Genomic DNA, 9,139 nt, shown 5'->3' with positions numbered 1-9,139 from the left:
ACTTGGAAAATCCCTTGGCCAAGAGACACAAGACCAGATCGCCGAAGTCATAGCGCGACACTTGGATTCTTTTTCATGGTCTACCTCAGACATGCCCAACATAGATCCTGACTTCCTGTGTCATCGTCTCACCATGGACCCCTAGGTCCGACCTGTTCGCTAGAGAAGAAGAAAGTTCAATGATGAGAGGCGTCAAGTCGTTAGAGAATAGACACAAAAGCTGCTCAGCGCAGGCCACATCAAGGAGATTCAATACCCTGAGTGGCTGGTGAACGTGGTTTTTGTGAAGAAGGCTAGTGGGAAATGGAGAATGTGCATCGACTTCATAGACCTCAACAAGGCCTGTCCGAAGGACTCCTACCCACTGCCCAGTATTGATGCTTTTGTAGACAGTGCATCTAGTTGCAGACTACTCAGGTTCCTGGATGCCTTTTCTGGTTACAATCAGATCAGGATGCACCCTAGGGACGAGTGCAAGACAACGTTCATGACAAAACTGTCTTGTTATTGTTATAAGGTGATGCCCTTTGGGCTTAAGAATGCAGATGCGACCTACTAGAGGCTGATGGACAGAGTGCTAACGCCCATGATAGGGCGAGATGTCCAAGCATATGTGGATGACACGGTGGTCACCTCCCAACAGAGGGAGGAACATGTAGCAGATTTAGATGAGCTATTCACCACAATAGCTAAGTACAGGTTGAAGCTGAACCCTGAGAAGTGTGTGTTCAGGGTATAAGCAGTTAAATTCTTGGGGTTCCTACTCACTGAGCATGGGATAGGGGCGAATCCTGAGAAATGTGCGATGATCATAACAATAAGGAGCCCGATCTCAGTAAAGGAGGTACAACAGTTGATAGAGCGCATGGCCGCTTTGTCTAGATTCGTGTCAGCAGGGGAAATAAGAGGCATCCCTATTTCCAGTGTCTGAAGAGGAAATAACAGGTTCATATGGACCAGAGAGTGCGAAAAGGCATTCCTGAAGCTGAAGGAGTACCTGGCCAGTCCGCTAGTGTTGTGCAACCCGTAACTGGGTACTCCACTTCGTCTGTACTTCGCAGTTACAGAACGGGCGAACAATTTGGTCCTTGTGCAAGAGCAGGACTAGGTACAAAAGCCAATCTACTTTGTTAGCAAAGTATTGCAGGGGCCTGAGGTGAGATACCAGGCCATAGAAGAAGCAGCCTTGGCAGTAGTGTTCTCAGCATGAAGACTTCGCCACTACTTCCAGAGCTTTACAGTAATAGTGATGACAGACCTTCCCATTCGCAAGGTCTTATAGAACCCGGATGTTGCAGGAAGGATGGTGCGTTGGGCAGTAGAATTATCAGAGTTCGATGTGCAGTATGAGCCCAGAGGCCCTATTAAAGGCCAAGTTTATATTGACTTTGTGGTAGAGCTCTCCTCGGCGGGCACGCACCAAGAAGGAGCAGCCTTCAGATGGGTACTCTCTGTAGATGGTTCCTCCAACCAACATGGTAGTGGGGCTGGCGTCATCTTGGAAGGGCTAAATGTGTTGTTGATTGAGTAGGCCCTGCGGTTCGCTTTCAAAGCCAGTAACAACCAGGCAGAGTGTGAGGCCCTGATCGCTGGAATGCTGTTGGCTAAGGAGATGGGGGCGAGAGGTTTGCTGGCAAAGAGTGACTCCTTGTTAGTCACAGGTCAGGTCACAGGAGAATACCAGGCCAAAGACCCTCAGATCGCCGCATACCTACAGTACGTCCAAGGTTTGAGGGAGACGTTTGAGGTGTTCGAGTTAGTACACGTGCCCAGAGAACAGAATGCCCGAGCTGACTTGCTAGCAAAGCTCGCCAGTTCGGGCAAGGGGGGCAGGCAGAGAGGACAGTCATTCAGGAGACCCTGAGGACACCTTGAAGAACTGCCACAGATAATGCAGCAAAAGTCCAACAGATCAACACTTCGGAAGGGGGGAAGAGGAGTCATCGGTCGTTGACTCAGGAGACATTAAAGACGCCCAAAATAAGCATGTACCCATTTCCTGGGGAGAAGTCGTTGCAGGTTTGCCTAGTCGAAGAGGGCGAAACCAGGATGATTCCCTACAAACGTTACTTGGATGATGGGATACTCCCGCTAGAGCCTACAGAGGCTAGAAAAATCAAGAAAAATTCAAGCAAGTACACCTTGATCGATGGAAAGTTGTTCAGACATGGTTTCACTCACCCTATCCTGGTATGTGTAAGTGGTGAGCAGTGCACGCGCATTATGGCAGAACTCCATGAAGGGATATGCAGGAGCCACATCGATGGCCGAGCTCTCGCATCAAAGGCAATTTGTGCAAGATATTATTAGCCAACCATGAGGGAAGACTGCACAGGGTACGAACAACAGTGCAAGCAGTGCCAGCAGCATGCTGACTGGCACAAGGCGCCTCCAGAAGAACTCAGATCGATCTATAGCCCATGGCCGTTTCATACTTGGGGGATCGACATTCTGGGGCCCTTCCCTTTAGCAGTGCGACAAATTAAGTACCTTGTGGTTGCCATAGAATACTTCACAAAGTGGATAGAGGCTAAGCTAGTAGCGCATATCACAACCCACAAGATCCAACATTTTGTGTAGAGGAACATAGTATGCCGCTTTTGATGGAGGAGGGCCAAGCACATCTAGCCATGGAAGCCAAAGCCCAAACCATGAAGAGCGTCTAGACCAAGGAGAGCGTCTAGCTCCAAGGAATGAGCGTCTAGGACGTGAAGAAGGGAGGCCACCCATGGACCGTCTAGGTCCTCTCACAAGGTCAATGGCTAAGCATGTACAAGCACAAGTGGATGAAGCCACGGATGGAAGAGAGAAAGCCTTGTATATGTTGCATTAAGGCCCAATAGGGGTACTTAGTAGATAGGGTAGTGTAGAAAGCACATTTGAAGGAAACATTCTAGAACCTTGCTAGGTGTGACCGGTCATAGCACATGGCCTAAGCTTTGCATTTCATTTGGATTACATTTCATTATGTATTAGCTTAAGAATCACGGCCATCTAGCTTATAAATAGGGTGGCCATCTCTTTGTATTGGCAAGTTTATTGTGAGTAAAGTTATGCTGCCCATTTGTGCTCAACTTTGCTTCTCCCTAGAATCCTAGGCTCTAAACTTCAATTCCTTCATCTTTTCCCTTGGGCTGGCCGAACCACCCAATACCCACACTTATCATGCACCTACAAGATCAACACCACTCTTAGGAGGATCTTGCTCACTCTCTTTCATTGCTTCCGCCCCATTACTCTACATTGATTCAAGAAGAACTTCATGAAATGCCATCATTTGGTATCATGAGCTATGGTTCTTCAAGATGAGTTGCTTTTGGTCTTTCATTTTTAGTTCTTCTTTACTTTCATGTTGTTCATCTTATTTTCCATAATTGTCTTGCTGTTTTTTACATTTTAATTATTTTGGTGTGCTTTGTGGAAGATCCAACCGAAGCACTTTTGTTCAATTGATCTTGAACAAGTTCTTGTGCAAATTGTGATAGGATTCCATACACCTTTGAGTTGCTATTTTCTTTTAGGCTTTTGAGTCTTTATTGCTTTCATTATTTGGTTCATATTATGCTTTGAGTCTTTAATTTTCTGAATCTATACATGTTTTGTCAAGTCATGTTCATCGATATTGTCAACAATTCATAGTAGTCCTTTTATTTGGCTTGATTGTTTCTTGATTTTGGGTCTCTTTAATTGCTTGAATCTGCTGTTCTTTGCTCTTTTGGTGCCTTTTTAATTTTAGTTTGAGTTCATATTGTGTTTAGATCCTACACAATTCTATTTCACAAATTTCCATTGTGTCTAATCTTTGGTATCTTGCTGTTTTTGTTTCCAGTTTTCAGATTTCCCTGTTTCAGATTTTCTGTGCTGACTGTTTTGATCCAGAAAAATATTTCCACTCATAGGAAAATTTTGATTCTCTGGAAAATGCAAGTTTAAAGTGTTATAGAAAGGACAAAAAAAGAATTAGGTCAAAAGAAGCAACAGAAAAAAAATGATAAATCTTTTAAAATCAGAGTGCAAATCTGAGGCGCTCCAGCTGGCCTAACTGAACACCAAAATTGCAAAATTTATTAAAAAAAAATGGTGCATGCGTTTTGAGTGATTCCAAAGCCAGATTTTAGATAAGATCATGAATATCTTGCATATCAAAGTTAAGAGTCAAATTTTAAAAATACAGCTCAGCATAAATCGGGGAACAAACACGTTTCTGGCCCACAACATTTTCCAGTGGTGCTGTTTTTTTTATTTGGTCATCTAATCTAGTGCTTTTCTTTAGGAATTCTTTTGTGTGCCAACCTTTAATTGAGTACCTTTATTTGTTTGCTTTAATTACTTGACTCTCTTTCTAGTTGTCATAATCTAAATCCTTTTGGTGGTACTGTTTTATTCAATTAAATTTGTTTCTTGCTTTTGTTCTTTGACCCCTAATTTGGGTGCTGGAATTTATTCTTCTTTGGTGCTTATGTGAATGGGAACTTGATTTGGTTAAGGTTTAGCCCTTTGCTAGGTGCTGGAAATTGGAGAATTAAAGACCATCATTCTAAGGAGAAGACAAGGCCAAAGCCGAAACAAGCATTCTTGAAAAACACTACAAACACTTGGAAGATCAACAAGCAAAGACAACAAGGAAGTGCACTAACCAAAAGGAGGATCAACAAAGGGAGTTCTCTTATTTCCTTTGCAACTTGGTTTATTGTTAATTACCTTGTTAATTACGTTTTAGACGGTGAGTGTGTCTTCAAGGGCTCAAAGTGTCCAAGAAGCCTCACCTAGGGCCGAATAGTATAGCATTCTTGATTAGTAATTGTTACTTGTTTGTAATTGCTTTTCTTTTGCTTTCATAGCTACGATTTGCATGGTTAGTTTTGTTTAAATTTGTGTTAAACCGACTAGTTTTGTTGCATAGATAGCTTACTTTGTTTTCTTGCATTTATTTCTCAACTTATTTGTGTTCTAAGTGTTTCACTAAGAGAAAGTCTTGTGTGAAGATATTGGAGGATAGTTTTTGGCAAGGAAAAGGCTTGGTACTTAAGTAGTCCTTTGTGACTCACCTCCCTTACCTGGAAAACTACCTTCTTTAACTTTCCTAAACTTTCTCAAAGTAAAACACCTATATACACAAAGTTTTAGCCATGTCTTCTTCTTCTCACTCTCCAAAGTCTATTGAAAGTGAAGTAAAATCTTTGAAAACTCTTTTAAAAGAAGTATCCCAAGCGGTACAATTGATTTCTTTTAGACAATTGGAGAATGAGAACAAAATCAATGAGTTGGCTAAAGCTCAAGAAGAGAAATCACAAAAAACACAAAAATAAAAAAAAAACGCTTACTCATGCATCTCAAAGTATTGAGTCTCTAGGGGAGGGAAGCCGTAGAATCAATGATTATTACCAACCACCCCCTAGAAGAACTAGGCAAAGGGAACAAGAGGTGCCAAGGGAAACTAGAGTAGACCTACCTCATTTTCATGGAAAGGGAAATGTAGAAATATATCTAGATTGGGAGATGAAGGTAGAGCAACTCTTTGCTTGCCATAGGGTAAGTGAGGAACGTAAGGTACCCTTAGCCACCCTTAGTTTCCAAGGGAACGCCATGTATTGGTGGACCTCTCTCGAAAGAGAAAGACGTCTTCATAGGGAACCTTCCATTACATATTGGAATGACCTTAGGGGAGCCCTAAGACGTCGACATATACCTTCCTACTACCATAGGGAGTTGATGGACAAGCTCCAAAGACTCTAACAAAAGAATATGAGTGTGGAAGAGTATAGGCAAAAAATGGAGCTCTACATGATGAGAGCATCCATTAGAGAAGAGGAGGAAACCACCATAGCTAGGTTCCTTAGTGGCCTATCACTTGAGATAAGAGATAGAGTAGAGCTCTCACCTTATCAAGACTTGAATGATTTGGTTCAACTTTGCATTAAAGTTGAGCAACAAAACTTCCGCAAAACATCAAGTCAAAAGGTGAGCCCCTATTCTAGCTTTTATCCCAAGAAAGAGTTTAGAAGGGAGGGTAGTACATCCAAGGAAAAACCAAAAGAGCCTACCAAGCCCTTCACCAAAGAAACCTCAACCCCACCCATCCGAGCTAGAGATGTTAAGTGTTTCAAGTGCTATGGTAGGGGGCATGTGCAAGCACAATGTCCAAACCAAAGGACTTTGTTTCTTAAAGGTGTAGATGAGTACACTAGTGGCAAGGATGAGCCTAGTGAGAGAGAGGAAGGGGGAGAGGATGAGAGGGTAGCTCCACTAGAGGGAGAATTGCTTATGATTAGGAGAACCCTCAACAATCACCCTAGCACATCCATTGAAACACAAAGAGAGAACATATTTCATACAAGATGCAATGTTTTAGAAAACATATGCTCTCTCATTGTGGATAGTGGATCTAGTTGTAATTGTTGTAGTGCTAGGATGGTTGAAAAGCTTAAGCTACAAGTGGTTCCTCACCCAAAACCTTACAAACTTCAATGGCTTAATGAAAATGGGGAACTACATGTAGACAAGCAAGTGGAAATCAAGTTTTCCATAGGGAACTACAAGGACAAAGTTTTATGTGATGTAGTGCCTATGGAAGCTTGTCATATTTTATTAGGGAGACCATGGCAATTTGATAAGAAAACCTTGCATGATGGTCTCACTAACGAAATTTCCTTCACCCACAAGTATAAAAAGTTTGTACTTAGTCCTTTACCACATTCTCAAGTGGTAAAAGACCGAATACAAATGAAGCAAAAGAGGGATGAGGAAAACAAAAAAAAAAGAGCGCTAGAAAAAGAGAAAATCCTTAGGGATAGGAAGGCGTGGGAGAAGAGTGTTCCTTCCTACAAGGTTGGTCAACAAGAAAAACCTCTTGAAAACGTTTTTGAAAATTTGCTTCTTGTTGAACAACCAAGCCTTATCTTTTGTAAAGGAGCACTTACATGCACTGCCACAAGTAGTGAACTTATGAATTTACCTCCTCAAATCGAAAATCTTTTGAGTGAATTTGAAGATCTATTCTCACATGAAGGACCCATTGGGCTTCCTCCTCTAAGGGGAATAGAACATCAAATTGACTTTATCCCGGGGGCAAGCCTACCAAATAGGCCTGCTTATAGAACCAACCCCGAGGAAACCAAGGAGATAGAATCACAAGTTCAAGACTTGTTGGAGAAGGGTTGGGTTCAAAAGAGCCTAAGCCCTTGTGCTGTACCTGTCTTGTTGGTGCCAAAAAAAGATGGAAAATGGCGCATGTGTTGTGATTGTCGAGCAATCAACAACATCACCATCAAGTATAGGCATCCAATTCCAAGGCTTGATGATATGCTTGATGAATTGCATGGGTCAACTCTATTCTCCTAAATTGACCTTAAAAGTGGATATCACCAAATTCGAATCAAGGAGGGTGATGAGTGGAAAACCGCTTTTAAGACCAAATTTGGATTATACGAGTGGTTGGTGATGCCCTTTGGGCTTACTAATGCCCCAAGTACATTCATGAGGCTTATGAATCACACCTTGAGGGATTGTATAGGTAAATATGTAGTAGTTTACTTTGATGATATTTTAGTATATAGTAAAACCCTAGAAGACCATCTAAGTCACCTTAGGGAAGTTCTTCTAGTTCTTAGAAAAAATAGTCTTTTTGCAAATAGGGATAAGTGTACCTTTTGTGTAGATAGTGTAGTCTTCTTAGGCTTCATAGTAAACAATAAGGGGGTGCATGTAGATCCCGAGAAAATCAAAGCCATCCGAGAGTGGCCAATTCCACAAAATGTAAGTGATGTAAGAAGTTTTCATGGGTTAGCTAGCTTCTATAGAAGGTTTGTGCCTAATTTTTCTAGCCTAGCATCTCCTTTGAATGAACTTGTTAAAAAAGAAGTTGCTTTTTGTTGGAATGAAAAGCATGAGCAAGCCTTTCAAAGGCTAAAAGCTCAACTCACCAATGCACCCATCCTATCTCTTCCAAATTTTTCCAAAACTTTTGAGATAGAGTGTGATGCATCGGGGGTAGGCATAGGTGCGGTTTTGTTGCAAGGTGGACACCCCATTGCTTATTTTAGTGAAAAACTCCATGGTGCCACCCTCAACTACCCCACCTATGACAAAGAGCTCTATGCTCTTGTGCGAGCCCTAAAGACTTGGGAACACTACCTTGTGTCCAAAGAATTTGTCATCCATAGTGATCACGAGTCTTTAAAATATTTAAAGGGCCAACACAAGCTCAACAAGAGACATGCTAAATGGATGGAATTTCTTGAACAATTTCCTTATGTAATCAAATACAAGAAAGGAAGCACCAATATAGTGGCCGATGCTCTTTCAAGACGGCATACACTCCTTTCAAAATTGGGTGCCGAAATTCTTGGATTTGACCACATAAGAGAGCTTTACCAAGACGATCAAGAACTCTCATCCATCTATGCCCAATGTCTACATAGAGCGCAAGGAGGTTACTATGTGTCCGAGGGATATCTTTTTAAAGAGGGAAAACTTTGCATTCCCCAAGGAACACATAGGAAACTCCTTGTCAAAGAGTCACATGAGGGGGGACTCATGGGCCACTTTGGAGTTGATAAAACTCTAGATCTTTTAAAAGCAAAATTTTGTTGGCCACACATGAGGAAAGATGTCCAACGACATTGTTCTGGATGCATCTCATGTTTAAAAGCAAAGTCTAGAACAATGCCGCATGGACTCTACACCCCTTTGCCGATTGCAAATGCTCCTTGGGAAGACATTAGCATGGATTTCATTTTAGGACTTCCTAGGACTGCAAGAGGCCATGACTCTATCTTTGTGGTGGTGGACCGTTTTAGCAAAATCTCCCATTTTATTCCATGCCACAAAGTAGATGATGCTCAAAATATTTCTAAACTCTTCTTTAGAGAAGTGGTGAGACTCCATGGTCTCCCTAGAAGTATAGTGTCCGATAGAGATCCCAAGTTTATCAGCCACTTTTGGAAAACTCTTTGGGGTAAACTTGGAACAAGACTACAATTTTCAACTTCTTGTCATCCTCAAACGGATGGACAAACCGAAGTAGTCAATAGATCTCTTGGAACTATGCTTAGGGCTATCATGAAGGGCAGCCACAAATCTTGGGATGAGTACCTTCCCCATATTGAATTTGCTTACAATAGAGTAGTTCACAAGACTT

This window comes from Phaseolus vulgaris, chromosome 3 (assembly GCF_051622355.1).
Source record: "Phaseolus vulgaris cultivar YP4 chromosome 3, ASM5162235v1, whole genome shotgun sequence".
In the NCBI taxonomy this organism is placed as follows: domain Eukaryota; kingdom Viridiplantae; phylum Streptophyta; class Magnoliopsida; order Fabales; family Fabaceae; genus Phaseolus; species Phaseolus vulgaris.
The sequence above is the reverse complement of the archived record's forward strand: the minus strand, read 5'-3'. Positions refer to the sequence as shown.